This window comes from Hipposideros armiger, unplaced genomic scaffold, assembly GCF_001890085.2.
Source record: "Hipposideros armiger isolate ML-2016 unplaced genomic scaffold, ASM189008v1 scaffold_849, whole genome shotgun sequence".
Taxonomy (NCBI): Eukaryota; Metazoa; Chordata; class Mammalia; order Chiroptera; family Hipposideridae; genus Hipposideros; species Hipposideros armiger.
This window is the reverse complement of record NW_017732199.1, coordinates 20653-42371: the sequence shown is the minus strand read 5'-3', so window position 1 is coordinate 42371 and position 21719 is coordinate 20653. Positions and strand designations below refer to the sequence as shown.

Here is a 21719-nt window from a genome sequence, read left to right as displayed (position 1 = left end):
ACACATTAATTTTGCTTCTAAACTGTTAAATTACAGCCATGACAAAATACGACTTAAAACACTGCTTTATAATAGTGTCTTCAATAGGGCCAGTGCTTTACCAAAATGTTACACACCTCTTCTTTGTAATTAAACTGCAATATTTACATTAAGTTACTCCAAATTATTTTTCATTTATAAGTGACATAAACTTTTTAGTTACTCCTATTGAATTTCTCCATAGGAAAACAAAACCCTAAAATATATGCAGGCAGGTGGTCAAGCATATTTTTGAAGCCAGACTAAGACAGTTTTGAATCTCTCAAATTTTCTAATGTTTTTTTTTTCAGCACTATATTTGTATACAATACATATTATGGTGGGCAGGCAGGTTCATCATTTCCTTGTGTGCTAGCTCCATTTTTCAAAATACTGGGTATGGAGTGAGGGGCGTGGGTTGTTCTTTTCAGTAGCTCTCACTGTTAGTTTGGTTTTAGGTATCTTTTCAGGTTTCTAATCCTTTGCAATAGGGGTTGTCTTTTCAAGGTAGTCGAGCAAACCTTGAGGCAACCACTGTAGGCAGGTAGCTCATGGATATATTAAATCCATGAGCCCTCAACTCATGGATTTAATATAAATCCTGAACATAGTTAATGAATAATTGCTCACTTGAGTGGAGATGGACAAACTGCCCGAATTGGCTTCTCTTTTAAGTCTAAGTTAGTTTTTGAGACATAAAACCACTCCAAAATTTAGTAGCTTAAAACAAACATTTATTTAAACCACAATTTCAAGAGCCAACTATTTGGTCTGGGCTCATGGCGTAGTGCTTCTAGTTTCAGTCCAGTGAACTCATTTGTGTCCAGCCAGTCAGCAGCTTCGTTGGGGATCCATTCATCTGGGATGGCCTAATCTAGAATGACCTTGGTCCTGCCCCTGGATTTTCATCTAGCTGGCTGACTTGTTTACCCAAATAATGGGTCCTCCAATAAAAAGAGAGTAAGCGCCAAGGCACAGATACTCTTCAAGCCTCAGATTACATCATGTTTGCTAATGTACCATTGGCCAAATCAAGTCATATGACCAAATCATATGAGGAAAAGAGATATGTGAGCTTTTTTCAATCCACCAGTGATTCTCTGGCTTTCTCAATGTACTACAATCTGTTAGGCTCTCTGACTATGAATTCTAGCCATGCTATTTTCCCTAAGGAACTCTTATCAGTTCCTTCAAAGATAATCCTATGACTAAATCTGGTTCTCCAAATGCTGTAAGTATCCTTTTCAAACACCCTTTTAACATGCCTCATGGTTTTCCTGAGGTTCATTCTCTGTTGCTATTCTAAGCTAGCTAATTTTAATTAATTAGATTAATGGTGTGTTCTTGGTGGTCTTTGAACAGTTAACTTTATTAACATAAGTTAAGCCTCTATGAATTTTTAGATGATGTGCTAGATGATAGGATATGAACTTACACAAGGAATGGTCTCTATCATTCAGATATATATATATATGTATTATATGTAGTCATTCATTGACTACCTCTTCCTCCTGGCAATATAATTTTACATAAGAAACCATGAAAGGATTTCGTTGGCTACCTCTTCCTCCTGGTAGTATAATTTTACATAAAAAGCCACAAAAGGATTTTTTTTTTTATTGTAGCACTAAGCTATGCCTTAATACAGGGGCTAGGGCTTTCCCATGGTGGTCTTGGTGTATAAAGCCTGGATATTCTGCCAATTCCTTTTGAGCAGTGACACCAGGAAATTGACAGCTAAGTGGATGTTGTACACAAGCTCATCATCTGTCATCTTCATGTGGCCAACGGCCACTGCCAGACACAGCACCTCCTTCATCTGGAACTTGATGGTGGATTTGACTTCATTGACTTTGGCCACCATGTTCTCATTGTGGGTCAGCAATGAAGGGGAATTGCAGCGCTTATTCAGGCCTGGGCCCAGGATTCGTGGGATCTGCTTGAGCAGAGATGCTGAAGCTGAAAAGGCATCATACTTCTTGACCCGCTTCTTATTCTTGTTGAGTTTCTTCAGCACCTCAATGTCCATATGGGGTATAGCCACAGCCTTGGCCTTGTCACTGGTCAGCTGGTCCCCCAGAATACATACGGAGAACTTGGGGCAGCGAGTGGAATTAAGCCTGACGGTGCCTGAGAAGCATTTGTCCTTCTGAGGGTCCTAGCTCTTCAAGCTGATCTGCAGCTCCACGGGCTCCACAAACTTCTGGTGCTGGTTCCCATGCAGGACTCGCCACACCGCCTCTTAGAGGGTGTCGTGGGAGCCTTTGCTGCCTTGCACCACAAAAACAGGAAAAGCGCACAAAGGGAGTTATTAATTTTAGTGTCTCCTGTCCCAAAAGCATTATTAGAACCACACTATACAGTTTAGAATCCTAAAAGCAGTAAACAATAGACAGAAGAAAATTTCATATTTCAAGCCTGAAAGGTTCCACCAGTTTACACCCAGAATGGCATCCTGAAACACAGTAGAGAACCTAATGGTTTAAATGTCATCTTTATTTGCATAGTATCTGTTTTCTTGACATAGTCCCTCTACTCTCAATGCGTGGAAGTACTGGATGAAGCTAAATGAAACCTGGCAAGATACCATTAGAAGATAAACACACTCGAACACTAAATTCTGTTCTTCATCACTAAATATCTTTTCATTTACATCTTTATTTAAACATATTCATTCATCTTTCCATTCCTTTCCAAGTATAAAAAGAAGAGACAATCCTCTTTTTTTGTAAAATAAAGGTTCCCTTCCCTACATTGCTCCTCTCCCCCATGGACTGTCTTGGGTTATATTCTATCGGTTAGCCCTTTTTATTTCCATATATATTTAGTCTCACCCTGCCTGTGGGCCCTTCCCGTTGACAAACAAATAAAAACATTTCTGGGTGTGAATAAATTTAAGAAATCTGCCTTTGACCTTTTCATGCTATCATTCTATATTTTTTCTGCATTTGATAAAGATAGTTCTAGTAAGAGCAAGCTTCACAAAAACCTGCTTTGTACTAATCTCTGTAGCTTTAGATTTACCACTTAAGTTTTTTGGTTTTTTTTTTAAGATTTTTATTGGGGTATTGGGGGATGGGAACAGCGCTGGGGAATTGGGGGAAGGGGAACAGACAAGTTGCTGTCCTTTTGTTCTTCAGTCTAGTTGTGGAGGACGTTGCTTCACTGGCCCAAGTTGGCACCATCATTGCGCTCTTCCCGGGCGAGGCAGATCAGCCACTGCCTTCTGGACGGCCTCTCACTGTGGCTGCTGGCCGCTCACGCTGGCTGCTGGCTATATACGGTAGCCCATGGCAACCCACTGCCACAGGGGCTGCAGCGATTCATGGCAGCCCAGCTCCTGGTTGAGGTGTTGTTCAGCATCTTAGCTGTAGAGGGCAGTGTCACTAGCCCTCATATGTGGGATCCGAACCGGGGCCCTCTGGCGTCCCAAGCCAGCTCTTAACCAACGCGCCACTTGGCCGGCCCACCACTTAAGTTTTAATCCCCTTACATCATTAAAAATTTCTCTCCTTAAGAAGCAAAACCTTGGAGTCTCCTTCATTTGTCCCCGATTCTCAGCAATCACAGACTATTCTGCGTTCTTCCCTGTTCTCTTTGCTGAGAGGTGGCGAAAGCAGGATGTGTGGGTCCTGGTAAGAGTGAGAACTAGTTCATCTCAGTCTCCAGCAGGAGGAGATACCTTGCATTTTCTTAGGTAATTCTGACACATGATTGTATTCCCCATGTGAGTGTGATTGATTTTATGGGCATACCACTCATTTGATTCTTATCCTATGATACTTTAAATAATTTCTTGGGTGTTTCTTCTAACTTACTTTTATTGGGGAAGGGTTCATACTTTATACCACTTTGTTTTTGCAGTGTGTACCACAGGATCATAGCCTTATAAGGTGCTCAGTATCTTTGATGGCTAATGATTATAACAGCCAATATCAGCATCCTTATGTGTGGAAAGTTATATATAGAACAGTATAAGGTGGGAGATAGGCTCAGCGGTGGGAAGATGGGGTTTAGTAATTTTAATACTTGCTTAAACATTTCCTTATTGTACCTTTTTGGCTTTATTCTTGAAAGAGACAAGCAAATATATTTTAGTACATTCTTTCATTTCTCCATTTCCCTCTAAATAATTGAGCCCTTTGTACACTAGCAATATAATACCTTTATCAAAGTCTTGCAGAATCAAATCAGACACAAAGTAGGAAAGGATGAATACTCAGAAAGTATTCCTTTTTCTTCAGCTTCTCAGTTACTTCCAGGCAGCCAACAAGTGCTTACTCTTCCTATTAATAATTATTTTCAGCTCTGGCTAGTGAAAGCTAATATGATTCAAATATGAATCGTTCTCTTTAAAGGAAGAGTCAAGTTATGACAAAAAATTAATCTAGGTCATATTTTAAATGAAAGATTTGAGTACCCTTGCTTCCATATACTATAACATGTTCTTAAACCCTTGGGAAGACACAGCTGAAAGTCTGGTTTCTATTTCAAAGCAGGCAAAATAAAATCTTAAGGTAGAAATTCTGTGACTTGATCTTTTTTTTAGTCAAAATAAATGTACAAGAAAACAGATATGTTCATGTGAACCATAATGCAAATGAACTATAATAACAGTTGCAATAATAATATATAGATTCAGTGCAAAGGTAATACTTGATAATATTTCTTGTCTTAAAAGACTTGCTTCACATTAAGTTATTTTACAGTCAGATCCTATTTGAAATTAATTATATCTCCTAATCAGGACAAAAAAATGCAAAGCAAATATATATTAATTTGTTAAATATTGAACACAAATGTTGTAAGAAGTATTAAAGTAATAGGTACATTCAAAAAATACAGCCCATTCAGCATAAAGTGTAAATCTATGCATGTCTGGCAGAATAGCTAGTGGGAAAATCTGACCTGTTACTAGAAATAGCTGGTTTGAAAGCTAATATCAGAGCTTAGTAAGGCTCTTTCCTCAAAGCATAATGCAGAGCTATCATGCTTTTCCGTAGGGGTAGATGCAGTGCTGACATAACAATTCATTGTGAAAATCGGTATGTTCCAATCCAAAAGGACAAACTATTTCAGACACACTTTGCTTCTTTAAAGGCAACATTCAGAGCTCTTCTTACTCTGGAACTTTGTTCATACTACTCCCTTCTTGAAGAGAGCACTATAAATAAATCTATCCTGTGACCTTCAATTCTTGCCCCCGCCAGCATTTATGACTTGTAATTAAAAGAGAAAAATATCTTCTTTCTTACTGAAAATTGTATACATGTATACTATATCTACCTCATTATAATTTTTAATTAGCTGTCTAAAGTTGCTTTGCATATGGCCTCCTTGGGGAAAACACACAAAAATAATGTACTTGTTCCTGTATCCCTTGGAGAAAGTGAGATTATTTCAAAAGTTTACACACACACACACACACACACACACACACACACACACACACACACACTACTTTCTTTAAAAGTATTCCCTCTGACATTGCCCCAGCTAAGCCAGCATCCCATTAGCTGATGCTAAATGGCTTCTACCTGTATCATGTCTTCAGCAGTTTAATCATTATCTGGAACTCTCTAAACCCAGTGTTACTTATTCTCGTCCAAATCCTGTCCAATGGAGTTATTTTTGTACAAATAAATCATGAGGTTATAGTCTTGTTTAGAAACGTTTGCTAATGTGGCTGTAGTTTCTTATTCGTTAACTTGGCGTTCCAAAGCCTCCCTTTTTCCTGCATCCTTTCTCTGAAAGGCAATATTGCTGGGATTTGGAGAGCTCAAGACCTGGAGGCTGGCTGTGTGTATCAGGGCACAACTCATGACGCATACCTATCTGTGAGAATTAGGGCAAAGCATTCTACAGTCCTGGGCCTCAGTTTCTTTATTTCCAAAATAAGGATGATGATTTCATTTTCCCTGTATAGTTTGTTACAATAATTAAATAAATTAATATAAGTAAAACATTTCAATGGTGCATAGAACATAGAAAATGTTATTTATGTGTATAATTCTCCTTTTCTACAATGTGTAAATTCAGGTCATATTAGTCTATGTGCTCTAATTTTATTCTATGTTCTCTCAAATTTGGCTATTTATATATTTCTGATTCTGCAACCTCCTGTACTCTCTTTACATCTATACAGTGATATGCGATGTTCTGTACCACATATAATCAGGTATGATTTTAATGTAAATACTCCAAATAAGTAAAAACATATAGACATGCAGGACATATTGGGAAACTACACCTGTTAATCATCCTGTGGTGAGAACGGTAGATACAAGAAGATAGTAATTGTTTATAATGATTGCTCCCAAGCTTTATTTATTTTTTGAGAAATTCTTTGAAAATGTTATATGCTAATTGAAATAACATGTTAAATTATTGAGAAATATATAAATGTCTAAAATGTATAAGAAAGAAAAAGAAATAAAAATCTTTTGAGAAACTATAGATAAGACATTGAGGAGAGAAAGTTCAAGAATATAACTCCAAAAAACTTAAAAAATGACAAGGAACAAAGAAGAGAGAAATTATAGCAAATGAGTCATGCCTAGTCTTGTAAAATATAATGATTAGTAAGATATAATCAGCTTGGAAAGATGCAACTTCAGAAATATTCATTATACTTTTGAGTATTGTAAAGGAAGTCATTAAGAGGAACAGGGAAGGAACAAGTTCAATTATACTTCACTGACAAACAATAGTGTGTAATATTCTAGGAAATTACTACTGTTTATCGAAATGCGTTGTACCGATCATTTAAAAAATATGTCTACTTTCTTTAGGCTGTGTGTTCCCTGAATAATGCATCTAGAAATTTGATGTTAATATCAAGGAGTTAATAAAGATTTGTTCAATTAAATTTAATTTTAGCCTTTTGATTACAATATATAAATTACCACTAAAAGGGCTACATAGTGAAGTCAAAGAAGGTTGCGAGCACAGCGCTTAAAAAGATCTCTACTCAAAAAAGATACTTATGAAACTGAACTGCTACCCTGCTCAGCAACAAAATGATGGCGTAAAATCTTGATGGATGTAAAGGCATGAATGAGTGACAGCACCCTTTACAAATTATGTTATATATAACTTCTAATACCATCATTGAAGGAGTGAGTCAGCATTATTTTCGAGGTTTCCATTAATTTTACTCACCTGATATTTGGTGAGATATTATCTGATTCTCGAATTGTTATGCTGAGGTTTTCATTCATCTCTGTAAATTAATGCTATAACAAATGTTAGAGAATTGATATTTGAAGGAAAAGTGAATCTCTTTCAATGGGGATCTCTTTGTACTCAAAACCAGCACCTGTTTAAAAAAAAAAAATTGGAAGATTTCCTAACATTTAGCTGGCTACACAACTTTCTACAACTTTCTATATATTAAAATATTTGGACACTTCTGGGGTTTGATATTAATGTAAACCTAAATCCTAAATAGCCAAATCAAATCATTTAAAAAATATGATTAAAGTTTTCCAGCAATTAGACAAAAATCTAATTTTCTTAAGACTTTTCATAATGGCCTAAATATTAATAAACTTAATGAACTATAATAGGGCAAACTTTTTAATCTTTTTTGAAGCAGGAATATACCAAAATCTCCCTCAATTAAGATCCCATTGTTTTATTTTATTATTTTGATCCTTTGGGGCCTTCTGGGTAATTTTATCTTTTTTCTTATTAAAATAGAGTTGGTATACAATATTATATTAATTTCAGGTGTACAACATAGTAATTTGACGTTTATATACCTTACAATGTGCTCACTAACTCTAGAAACCATCTGTCACCATGCAAAGGTATCACAATATTATTGACTGTATTCTCCTTTAACTTCTGTACCCATCCCTCCACACCCTTCTGCTCTGGCAACCGTCAGTTTGTTCTTTGTTCCTATGAGTCTGTTTTTGTTTTGTTTTGTTTGTGCATTTGTTTTGATTTTTTAAAAATTCCACATGTAAGTGAAATCATGCATATTTATCTTTCTCTGACTTATTTCTCTTAGCATAATACCCTCGAGGTCCATCTGTTTTATCACAAATGGCAGCATTTCATTCTTTTTTATTACTGAGTAATAATACGTTATATATACACACACACCACATCTTCTTTATCCATTCATCAATGGACACCTAATAGATTGCTTCCTTATCTTGGCTATTGTAAATAATGCTGCAGTGAACATAGGGGTGCATATATCTTTTCAAATTAGTGTTTGTTTTCTTTGGATAAATACCCAGAAATGGAATTGCTGGGTGGTATGGCAGATCTAGTTTTAGATTTTTGAGGAATCTCCCTACTGTTTTCCATAGTGGCTGCACCAATTTGCAGTCCTACCAACAAAGCACAAGGGTTCCTGTTTCTCCACATCCTTACCAACACATGTTATTGCAACTGATGTGAGATTCTATCTTGTGGTTTTGATTTGCATTTCCCAGATGACTAGTGATGTTGAGCACTTTTTCATATGTCTATTGGCCATCTGTAGGCCTTCTTTGGAGAAACGTCTTATCATGCTCCCTGCTCATTTTTTTATCTGGTTTTTTATTTTTTTGTTACTGAATTGTATGCATTCTTAACATATTTTGCATATCAACTCCTTATCATATATATCATTTGCAAGTATATTTTCTCATTAAGTAGGTTGTCTTTTGGTTTTATTGATAATTTCCTTTCCTTTGCAGAAGCTTTTGACATTTTTAATGTAATGTTTAATTAGACACTTTCCATTCTTCTTTGATAACAACTTTTGTGTATGAACTCAGAATTCTTCGATGCCCATAGTACTGTGGATTGTGTGACTGTTAGATCAGGTTCTCTTTGTGACTCTTACCTTAATTGAACATGTTCTTTTTCTCCAAATGCAGTGTTCTGAAGCCTGGGGAGTGTTGCATTCATATGCCTTATGTCAGTGTCATATATGTATATGTGTATATCTATATTTATTTAACAATTTGACAACAATGAAATTTGGGGCAAAACTTAACATGCAATATCTGTGTTTTTGGCAAATGTCCAGGTTCTTTTTAATAGTGTTTAAATAAAATCTTCTATGCATAAGCATCATTATTTAACCGTTGTTACTGTCTTTCAATTATTGGAATAAATATTCCTGATCCTACATCTTTGAATCACAACTTTGTTGTCTTATTGCCAGTGTCTAAGGAAGCCAAATCCTCCAAGGAAGTGGATCTTTTTTCACCTTTAGTCTAGTTTTTCCATTTTTAAAGGCAGATTTCTATTGTTAAACCCCAATGGATGTAGGATAAAACTGTTATTTTTGATGAATGTTCCAGTGGGGCACAAACCTTGTCATTGTATTAAATAGTCTACACACATTTTCTTTTCCATCATTTCTTCTTTGAAATTCAAAACGTATTTCCGATATTATGATGTTTCCAAACTGTCCTCAGGGATCGTTGTTCTTATTGTCAATCCTTTTTGAAAAGGGAAAAGAAAATTCAATATGGAAAAGTTTTGCTAGCCGAGTGGTTTTATTTTGTCTCCTATGTAGCAGAACATTAAATCTATCATTTCAAAGACTATTCTGAGAATCTTATAATTTCAGCGCTTAGATTTAAGAGACATCATTTATCATCATTCTGTTTGCAATTGCTGTAGTATTTCACTCAAATTTAAAAGTACTTTTCTAATTTCATTTCCCAAGGTTATGTTGACCTTCCCTTAATGTTGAATGAAAAATTCAGTGTCTCTTTCACTTGGCAAATGTAGTCTATATACAAAAAAACTGTTTTTCTTTTTTATATATTAATATTTACATTTTTTAAAAGATACATTTATTATTCCTTTTAGCATGATGCACAGCCATGAAAAGAACAATCACTTCTTATGCCCCTTTCTTCTATGGTTCATCTTAATAACTCTTAAAATATTTTAGAGGATAACAGAGCTAGATTTAATTAGACTTATGTTAGTTGTAACTATTTAAGTAGATGTTTAGTTACATGTATGGAATGTGTGTCATATGGCTTTGTTCAAGCTAATGTCTGATGGAGAGATTCATGAATGAAGATATTTGTTTCCAAATGTAGTTAACATTTCATTTTCTTTGCTGCATTACATTTAGTCTCAGATATCTTTGCAATTACTGGAGGGCTAGTTCTCTTGAAAGCAGAAAAAATTGGTGTATGTAGTCCTATTATATATTTCTTTTATGTATATTTATGCATTTTACCTGTATTTAATAATGATGTGTCTTATTAGCAAATTTGAATAAAACTTACCCTGGTGATTAAAAAACAAAAAAACAAAAAAAAACTCACCAACTAACTGCTACAAAAACTATATGTTTATTTACTTGTAATGTTTATCAAATTCTTCCTTTCATCTTCACTCCAACTTTCAGCATCCTTATTCCTACGCTCCTTAGTTTCAGTTTTCACTAGGTGGCTATTTCCCTCTTCTGCGTCTCCATGGATCCTGTAAGTTTATCTATTTAAGAACACTTAATGTGGTTACACTGTTCAGAGAACATGAATGACATTCATCACTGCTTGCCATTTAAAGAATTCCATATCCTTGCACTATCCAAGTTTAGAAAATTATAATTTATTTGCGTTTTAAATGTTCTCTATACCAGACCTAGTCAAAGTGATGGTATCAAAGTGTTTATTACTTGTACTGGAGGAGATAAACAGCTTTCTCCAGATTGTAAACCAAATTACTTTATGAAGCACACTTTAGTTAAGCTTCCTTTACATTCAATAGCAAGACTTTCTTGATAAAGGAAGCAGTGCATTGATTTACATACTGGAGCAAACTCCTTATATCTTCCCAAGGGTGACAAACAATTCTTAGACCAATACTACTCAATGGATGACACTTTTAGTTACTTGATGGTACTCTAGAGAGTACATGGCTACGTGTGGGTTTTCTAACCTCCTTAGGAAAATGACCTTATGCTACTTCCTTGTACAAAAAAAGATGTACTCTTTTGATCAAAATTTGTAACTGATCTAAAATGCCATTAATAATTACTTATTTTCTAATTAATTTGTTCGTTCTACAATTTCACTGTTTTTCTGAAGTTTTCCGGAAACACTGCTAAATTCAGAAGATATGAAATAACTACTATATGACTGGCTAAAAAAGTGCCATTTATTTATATCTCTGAGATTGGAGTGAGTGTTAAATTTATGGAACCTTAAAGTTACTTTTGTCCTGGAGAAAAAATAATTTTCATTACCTGGGTGTGCAAATATGTAGTTGTTATTCTTTAGGGTATGACGGGACAATTGCAATATTTTGATATCATCAGGGTACTATATAAGGACCATTTGAATAAGGGGTATGAGTGTTTGTTATTTTTTGAAAAACAAAACAAAAACCTTCTGTTTATCATTTATGATCACATCAAGAAAGGGCCAGGATTAATGTTTGAGGCTTGGGGTAAGTCCCTGGGACAAATGTAGAACACTGTTTTAATAAATATTGTATGAACCACAATCTTATTTCATAGAAGACTATACTGGGGGTGCCAAAAAAATGTATACACATGACTTGTATTTATCTTTTTTTATCAGTATATATTGAATATTACAATTTTAACACAGATTTTTCCTGTCTTAAAATGCATATACATTTTTTTGGCACCCTCTGTATTATGTGATAGAGCATGGACATAAATGATGTTGATCTTAAAATTGATTAAAATAATATCTTTGAATGTAAAAGCATTTTAGGAAATCTATAACTTTTTCACGTACACTTTCATTTGAATGTATACACAGTTGGATAAGCACTAACTGTATGCCAGAAACTGAAAGTGATTTACATAATTTAACTAACTTAATCAGTACCTTTACCAGAACCCTGCAAGTTTTCTAGATAGTCATGTGAAAAAATGCATTGATCAATGAGTATGAGGCTCCCAGAGCAATGCCTGGCCCACATCAATTACTATATTATTATAATTATTTCCAATTTAGAGGTGAGGAATCTGAAAAAGCAAGGTTAATTAATTCCTTCAACCAGAGCTAGCACATGGAAAACCTGAGATTAGAGCCCCAGGAGTCTAATTTTTAATTGCCATCCTCACTACCTTTTAGACTATTGAGTCACACAAATAGTCAATGCCTACCTGTGCAGGAGATGGATCAGTCAACAAACAGGTGCAATGAAACATGTAAAGTACAATGAGATTTAACAGTTTTGATGTGTGTATATAACATGCAGTTACAACTCAAAGAAGCATCACTTCTACCACACTTTTGTAAGTATCAGAGAAAGCTTCCAGTTGGAAGGATTGCCTAAGACAGGTATTGAACCAGGGATAAATGTTAAATAAAAGCTTGGTGGTGAAAATAATGAAGGAGGTTATCACAACAATAGTGATGCTATTACATTCTCTCCTTTGCTTACCTTGTTTTAATTGCTCTACCCTCAAAGGTGCCAGGCAGTTCTCACTGTAATCTTTGCCTTTGCACTTGTTCTCTCTGACACGAAGGCTCTTCCCCAAAGTAACCACATGGGTTAATCCTTGACCTTAGATTTTTAAGTCTTATCAGTGAGGCTTTCTCTGGTCAATCTATTAAAAATTGCAGCTCACAGCAACACTTCCTGTCTCTTCTCTCTTTTTCTTTTTAGTATGTATCATTATGCTATATAGTTTCCTTCTTTAGTTTCCTTTTCGTTAGCCTCCTCCATTAAAATGTAAAATTCATAAATATACATAAAGGAAATATATAATAGGCAATAGGACTACATGTATCGATTTTTTTTCTGCTTTAAAGAGAACTAGCCCTCCAGTAATTGCAAAGACATCTGAGCCTGTAATGCAATGTAGCAATGAAAATAAAATGTTAACTACATGTGGAAACAAATATCTTCGTTTATGAATCTCTCCATCAGACATTAGCTTGTACAAAGCCATATTCTGTTTTAAATGCCATGTTCCTAGTGCATCATGCTTCCATATTGCTTGATAATAGGATGCTTCTCAGGGGAGCAGGGTGTGTGTGTGTGTGTGTGTGTGTGTGTGTGTGTGTGTGTGTATGTATGTGTGTGTGTATTAGGAATGACTATGGATAATTTTAGGAGGTAGGTAGAGACCATAGTAAGGTATTCTAACTGAAGTGTTGGGACTTCATTGTTTTGGTGATGGGAAGAAATGAAGGATTTCATAAATGGTGGTGACATCATTCAATTTTTAGTTTAGAAATATGTCTGTGAAGCCATTTGGGGAATACATTGGAGGAGTATAAAGAGAAGACTTGGACACCAGTTAGATAATTACTGCTATAATCTGGGCATTAAGTTGTAATGGTTAATGAGAATTATTTAATTGAGGCACTAGATAGATATTCCTTATGATCCCAGTTGAAGCTAGCTTCTGATATTGCATAATAAAGTATTATATTAGAGGAGTGCATATAATTATTTTGCCTTTATCTAATATCCTATTCTGACAAGTTTAACCATCTTATGATTAAGTGACTTGGTTGAAGAACTCTGAGTAATCAAATTGCTTATGAATAATTAAATTTCAAGAATGTATAATAGGTATCATAATATTTAATTTTTGACTATTAAGAATAACTATCCTATTGAAATTGTCACATATATGGTAGTCACGTGCTTGGATTTCCAACTGATACTCTCTCTCATCCAGGCTTCCTCTTAACATACTTTTACTATATTTTATCCCATTTCTGGAACTTTAAGTTTTGTCAAATAGAATAAAGGAAATGTATTTCTCCTAAAGAAGCAAATGCTCTGCTTTAGCTCATTTGTATTTGTAGTTGTGAGCTTTCCAGACTTGTTTGATTAAAATAATTCATATATAAACACAATTACCTAAAGCATTTTATGATACTTTTTTAACAAGAACATTAATGATTCATAAACTTTTTTTTGTGGGCAATGAGTTACAACCTAAAATTTAGTAGGGGAAAAGGAGTAGACACTGTTATTTTAGGGAATAATGTGTTGTATATTTGAACTAGGACATTAAATATTTTGTACTGCTCATCAGTGTCATGTTTTCTTTAGTAAATTTGAACTTTTTGATATTTTGCTTGTATACTGCATGTATGCAGAACACATCAGTTAAGAAATTCTTGAACAATGTTATGTTTAATAGTCTTTCATGCAATATGGATAATTAAATAACCTACACTGTCGCCTGTGGCCTTGACACATGGTTAGGCCAGTGAACCAATGGAATATGATGGAAAACAATGAAACACATCAGTGCATACATGGGAGCTTGATATTTGACAGAAAGGGATGTGCAAAATGAATAGACTATTTGATGAACGCTTATGATAGAATGGACAGTTGAGATAAAACAATTTGTTTTCTTTCTCACTTTTAAAATAATTTCACTGCATGTGTAATATAAATAATATGTGATATTTTACAATTCATATAGATAGATAGTATCTTATTCAGTGGTAAGGAAACATTTCTCTAAGATCGATTCCTTGTTAGCTGGGATCCTAGAAATAGAATTAGCCTCCTGCATAGGTACATAGAAACAAGTACAGCAGCATGGTGTTAAAACGATCAACTCTGGGTGACTACAAAGCTTGGCCTACAGCCCTTTCCTAGTTCAGCCCATCATGAGGGTAGGGGTGAGGGTCAGACTTTTTCCCCAACCATAAACAGAGACATAGTATATAATGCCCCATCAAACAGTTACAACCACAGATAGTGCACCCCAGCCCCTGGATTATACCACAGCTGGGACTCATACTGGGTTGGCAGAATGGGGAGAGAGCCGAGGTTGTACATATTATTAACCCTGATAACCAGAGGTAGGTTCAGTTTTCCCTGATTATGCAGCTTTAAAGCCCCACAATCAAAAGTTGGGGTCTCTTTTCAAGTTCTCCTAAGTGTGATGTCAGGCTCTGCCAAATAGCTATGCAGTGTCTCAAAGGAGATTTTGGCAAAAGTCATACTGGAGAAGAGTATGTGGTTTTTATGCAAGAAGATGAGGACAAATAGAGCTTTACACAAAGGAAAGTTAGGCACCTAGGCATACTATTTAAGTAAAAACAAATGTGCAGGGCATAGTTCTTCAGCTAAAATGGAAATATATTTTACTGTGATATGATATAAGGAAAACTTTTACATATATAAATTCATAGAATTGCTTTAAGATAAAGCATACATTTTGGGAAACTAATGTAGCCCATATCCATGCTAGTAACCGTTAATCCAGCGTCCTGATGTTTATCCTCCAAATACACAAAGGAAAAAAATGAGTGAATGAGAAAAAAATGATGGACTCATAGAGATGAATGAGCCCTCTTTACGCTAGTTTCAATAGCAAGCTGGAAGACACATCATTTTGTACCAATATAAGTAGTTTAACACTGGAACCCATTATAGCATATGCCCATTATCCAAGAGGCATCTGCACTAAGACCACAGTAGATCCCTGAAATTGAGGATAATATTGAACCCTAGATAAACTATGTCTTTTCCTATACATACATACATATATACATACATAGGTACATACATACACTTTGTGACTTCTCTTTGGTGTATCCCAATTGCCAGCATCCTTACTCTTTCATTTTGGGGACATTACTATATAAAATACAAACTACTTGAACACATGCACTGTGATCCTATGACAATTGATTTGATAACCAAAGATAGCCACTAAGTGACTAAAGGGAGGGTAGTATATATAGATACCGTGGATACACTGGACAATGGGATGATTCACGTCACAGGTGGGACAGAGTGGAACAGCATGAGATTTTATCACACTACTCAGAATGGTGCACAATTTATAACTTATAAATTGTTTATTTCTAGAATTTTCCATATCCTGTTTTCAGACCACATTTGACTACAGGTAACTGAAACCACAAAAAGCAAAACGTGAATAAGGGGGGACTGCTGTACTTGAGACATTTCCCATCTCTTCACCTATCTATATAGAAGGAGCATTATGGGGAAATAGAATGCCACTATTTTAAACATCTTGCTCTCAAATTCTATCATATCCATTATATTCCATCCAAATCTCCCCATATCTGTTTGCCAGGCCGGTACTATCAAGGCCCAGATGTATACTGTAGTCATTATCATTTGACAGGTGGGGCACAACTAGGATAAAATGGAGAATGCCATCTTTACAAATGTATTCTCACTTGGAAAATTCATGTGTTTTATCTGCCCTGTCCCAACAACGCTCAGATTAATCCCATAATGCAAAAATGTCTAATTAGAACCAATTTGATAAGCAGCCAGTTATCTGCATTAAACATATGTGTTACTATTCATTGTACAAGTAAACCTATTATTTCCCGGAGAAATCAGTCATTAGATCAGAAAGGCTTACTGAAGTAGAACTCTGCTAAGCAAAATTAAGGATTTCTATTTTAGCAGAAAACATATCATTTCAAAGTAAATGACACATTAATAGATGTAATTAGCACTATAAAGTGTTCAAGAGTCTTGAGAAAATTAATATGAGTATTAAGTTTGAATGTGGTAGATTGCTTCAGAGGCCATCTACATATTCTATTATGAACAAGTTTTAAGCATATTAATGCTTTAAACAGGCTTAGAAAGTAACATATTCTTTGAAGCAAGAAACTGGAAAATGAATATAAGCGGATTGAACTCCTCGAATTATCAGAGATTTCTTACTAACTGAACTTCTTCCTTTTTTATCTTAGTGACACATTACTGACTTGTAACACCAGGAAAAATAAAAATTTCTCATTCAAAGTTGAGTTTAATAATACCTTGCTGCTCCTCAATTTCCTGAGTGTACTATGCTTTCAGTATTGTATAGGAAGTTACATCCCTGATTAGGAAGATTTCAATGGAATGATGAAATTACAAAACTAAGTGGAATTCTAATAACATTATTCATACTTCCACTGATATTTCATTGGTACTATTTTAGTATCTTCATTGCTGCATGAAACAAATATTCTAAGTAATTCATCTTCCTTATAAAGCTTAAAATGATATTTTCTTTTCAAACAATGTGATTGCTGTCCATAGGGCTTTCAGGATAAAGTTAAAACTCATTAGACAAGTTAGTGCCTAAAATACTCCAGGATCACCGTCTTCACTTCAGTGGTAATTTCTTCTGTCTTTCAAGTGCTCAAGGCTCGCTCATTTCAGTTTTGCTGAAATTCTAACAGATAGAGCTAAGGGGTTTGCTATCTCTCTGCCTTGTCTTTTTATCTTCACTTGTCTTTGCATTTCCTTTCACTCATCCTAAAAGATCCAACTCAGCGAAATTTTTCATTTTGTTGTTGTTGTTGAAGAACTCAAGAGTTCATTAGCTGCTGTTTAACTGTTCCCCTTTTACTCTCTGCTTATACTGTTATGACACTGACCACACCAGTGTCATTCCTAATTCAGATATTTGTCTCCATGTCTAGATTTCAAAATCTTTCAAGATCAGATAGGAGCTTACCTAACTTTGCATTCTCAGTATGTAATGTGGTTTTTGGCTTGATGTAGGTGCGCTGAGCTTTTAAAAATGAAACTAAGTCAATATTATTGGATCAATTGTACACAAGTGGCAAATTCTATCACAAAGGAGATCGAGCCAATAGAGTACTGATCATAATTCTCACATTCTAATATGAAATAACAAAGTGATGCAGTTTGCATAAATGCCTGGCTAATTAATGGACTCATTTGTTCTTTAGTCATTCAGTACATGTTTACTGAGGGCTGGTTATGTGCCTGGAGCTTTGTATGAGGCATTATGTAAATATGCCAACCCTGAAAGAAACAACCAGATCCAGGTTTTTTAGCAATCTACCCTATCATGTAAATAATGAAAGACTAAATCATATAAATAAGTTTGAACATGACATTTGATATGTCCTGTGGCTAAACTGTGTTGTTTCAATATAGATTATGAAGTGTCCAGAGTATATTATTAATAGTAGAGTATTCACTAGGAAAGAGTGATGGAACTGACCACATATATCTCCTCCAGGAGTTTTCATTGAGTCCATTGCTTTGTGTATTGTTTCACCATATCCCTGTAAGCCTTGTTTTCATCTTTCAGAATGCACAACAATCCTGGGTTGTTGGGTTGTCGGAAAAGTCATAACGTATTTTGTCTCTGTTTTTCAAAGGTCATTTATTTATATAAAGAACAAAGATCAATCAGTGATATATTGATTTGTTCGATAACATTTTGCCATCTTTCAGGGGGCTTCATAATTCCTTGTTCATAGCAGGACCTGTCTTTATTTGTGAAAAACTGAACAAGGTGCTGATTTACAGCCTCATCTGAATTGAACGTTATACCACGCAAGGCGTTTTGAAAGAGAGACAAACAGAAGTCTGATGGCGCAAGGTCAGGTGAGTATGGAGGGTGTGGCAACACATCCCATTCAAGCTCCAATAATTTTTGAGGGCTGATCAAACTTGCGTGTGATCTCGCGTTGTTGCGATGGAACACAACTCCTTTACAATTAACAAGCTCTGGACATTTCTGGATGATGGATTTGTTCAAACTGTCCAATTGCCAACAGTACATATTCGAATTGATTGTTTGGTTCCTTGGTAGGAGCTTGAAAAACACGACACCTTTAAAATCCCACCACACTGAGAACATAACCTTCCTCTGAATGTCTGCTTTCGATGTCGTTTGAGGCGAATCATCACATCGGGACCAAGACCGTTTGTGCACCACATTGTTGTAAACAATCCACTTCTCATCTCCAGTTATCAGTCGCTTCAAAAATGGATTGTTTTCCTCACGTTTAATGGCATATTGCAGATGTTTAGCGCTGTCAAATGAACTGCTTCAAGTTCATGCAGAACCCAAATATCGAATTTGCTTACATATCCCACCTTCTTCAGGTGGTCATGGATGCTTGAATGATGGATATTGAATGTTTCTGCAATCTCTCATGTCATGTAACATGGTTTGACTCGATCGATGCCTTTATTTTGTCGTCCTCAACCTCGGTGGGCCTCCCAGACTGAGGAGTCGTTGAGATAAAAATCACCAGCATGGAATTTTGTGAGCCATCGTTGGCACTGACATTCTTGTAGAGCATTGTCAGTGTAAACTGTATGCAACTTTTCACAAGCTTGATGAGAGTTCTTCCCTTTATGGAAGTAAAAAAGTAAAAAATGGCAAACATGCACAGTTTGGTCTTTCATGTTCAACTTGTAAAATCTCCAAAACTCAACGAAATCCCTCAATTTTTTTGTCTTGTTTATTAGAATGAAGCTAGAACTGTCAGCTGTCAAATGACATAGCAATAACATAGATGTGAATGACTCTAGTACTTCCAAAAATGAAGTAGTGCCATCTGTTGCAAACGTGCGTCATGACTTTTCCGACAACTCGATAGTAAGCTATGCTTAAACTTTGCACCAGGTAGTTTAGTTCATTTGTTTTATTCTTCCTCAGGACCTAGTTTCTCATCCAGTTTAGCAGAAATTCTATGCTCTTTCTTTAAAAGACCTGATACCTCACTTGAATAAGTGCTTTCAATTGCATATGTTCTTGCCTTTGTCCTGGATAGGAGATATGGTTCTTTTGTTCACAGGCAAAAGGTCTCTGTCCTCTTGACCTCTGGATTCCCTAACAAACACAGTGCTCCATTCACCTGAATGATAATGTGCTATGATGTGGAAGTGGCTGTGGTGATATTGACTTGGAGAGTAAGGAATGGTGGGAAAATGATGAGTATCACTGTGCCTGGGTATCCTGCAAAGGGTCATTCACTGGGGAGATGATGAAAGAGAAGGAATTTTCTAGGAAACAAATGCTGAATTTGCTTTTCTTCTTTTTGAATATGAGTAGCCTTTAAAATAAACAAGCCAAGATCCTTGGTATGCAGTGAGGTATGTAGATAGGGATCCCAGAATAGTAATGATCTGGGCTGATTAAATTAATTTTGAAATCGTTAGCTCAGCATAGTGATAGAAGTTATGGGGCACATTAAACCACACAGCTGAGGTTGTCTGAGTTGTATACATCATCATGGTGAAATATCCCAGGGTTAGGTATATGTTGACTCTTCCGTTCACTTCAAAATTATCCTACTATAGACAGAGAACTTACTAAATTTAATCTTCTAAATTTAGTGCTTAATTGCATTTCCCTAGGGATTCAAGTTTTTAACAATTAGAAAAATGAATGACTTAAATTTTCAAGTAATATTTTAACAAATGTAAAAAAAAATATTTATACTGATAAAAATGAGGAAATTGTTTTCAGTATGCTGTATTAGTACAGAAATCAATATACCAAAGAGTTGATAAACATTTTACAAAGAAATTTTAAATGATCAATGCAGTTGGAATATAAGTCTTGGAATGTAGTCAGTTAAGTTAGGTTTTGACATATGCACATACTGAAAAATCAGACATTCAACTAAATCATAAATTATTTCCCTTAGAAGGAGTAAACTAAGAAAAAATATACAGAACAAATATACTAAAAACTTGGGTCATTTTTATCCTGTTCTATTTTACAGATATTGAAACTATTACATGATCAAAACCCCTCAAAACAGAAAAAAATAGAACATTTCTATGGAAAATATTGAAATTTTTATTTGCAAAAAGAGGGATGAAACAATTTTTTGTTGTCATCAGCATAAAATCTAAAATTTCACCAGTGGTCAATGTTCTGAGGTTGTATGATTAACTATTTCTGCACAAGTCATCCCCCAAATTAGTGGCTTAAGACACCAGTTTGTTTTGCACACCAACCAGGTGTGCTGACCTCTGCTATGCTTACTAACATGAACATTGTCAGCTGCTGAATTGGCTAGAGGCTGATTATCTGGCTTGGTCTCAACCATGGTGGTTTTTCTCTCCTCTGTGTACTTTTTCAAGGAAAGCTACCCTGGGGTATAAGCAATGAAAGTGGAAAGTAGAAGAGGGGGAGACCTAATGAAGTCCAGATTCAGATGCACAATGCCATTATTGCTGTATTCTATTGGTTAAAGTGACTCACAAAGCCAACCAGGATTCAGGAAGTGAGGAAGCAGACCCCACTTACTGAAGGAAGGACTGCAAAACCAAATTGCAAATGCTTTGGGAAAAATATTGCTGTTTCACAAGTAAGCTATCACAAAAGTGAAGGAATAGAAATCCATGAAAGAGAAATGTCAGATAAACATCTCTGTACCAAAATTAAATAGAAAAAAAATTTAAATTAAAAACTTAAATGCTAATATTATGCAATACAGTTCTAGAAACTGGAACTCTTTTGCTTCCAATATGTGCAAAAATAAACAGCTACTTTATAGCAGAATTGTTTGTAAACAATTCAAAGAAAGTGATTTTGAGATCATTTTCCTGTGTACTTAACTTTGAGTACATGTTTCATTTAGTATCCAGTGTACAAAGCTTAAACATATATTGGGAATTAATCGTCACTTGAGAGGAAACATAGCTTTGCAAGGATGGGTCTGTTTTTGTGTTGAATTGATGGCTCAGCTACAGAGCTGATTCCTAATAACACCTGGGTACGAGTATTGACAGCTCAGGAAATAGTGGTTATTTATTTTAGCTGACTTTACTATCTTGTTTCTTTACTGACCTCAAGGTCCTTTTGCCCACTCAGCAGTGGAGTAAATGTAAAATATAAATACACAAATAAATAAATAAAAATGAGAAAACAACTCTGTAACAAGACATATACTTTCCTCAAATGATTTCCAGGAAATGGTGAAAGTTTCAAAAGTGCATATTATACGACA

General features: G+C 35.3%; 1 pseudogene; it reads right to left on the bottom strand.

The window, feature by feature from the left end:
• Positions 1 to 1669: 1669 nt before the first annotated feature.
• LOC109374637 (60S ribosomal protein L10a pseudogene) lies at positions 1670 to 20816 on the bottom strand (annotated as a pseudogene).
• Between the last annotated feature and the right edge of the window lie 903 nt (positions 20817 to 21719).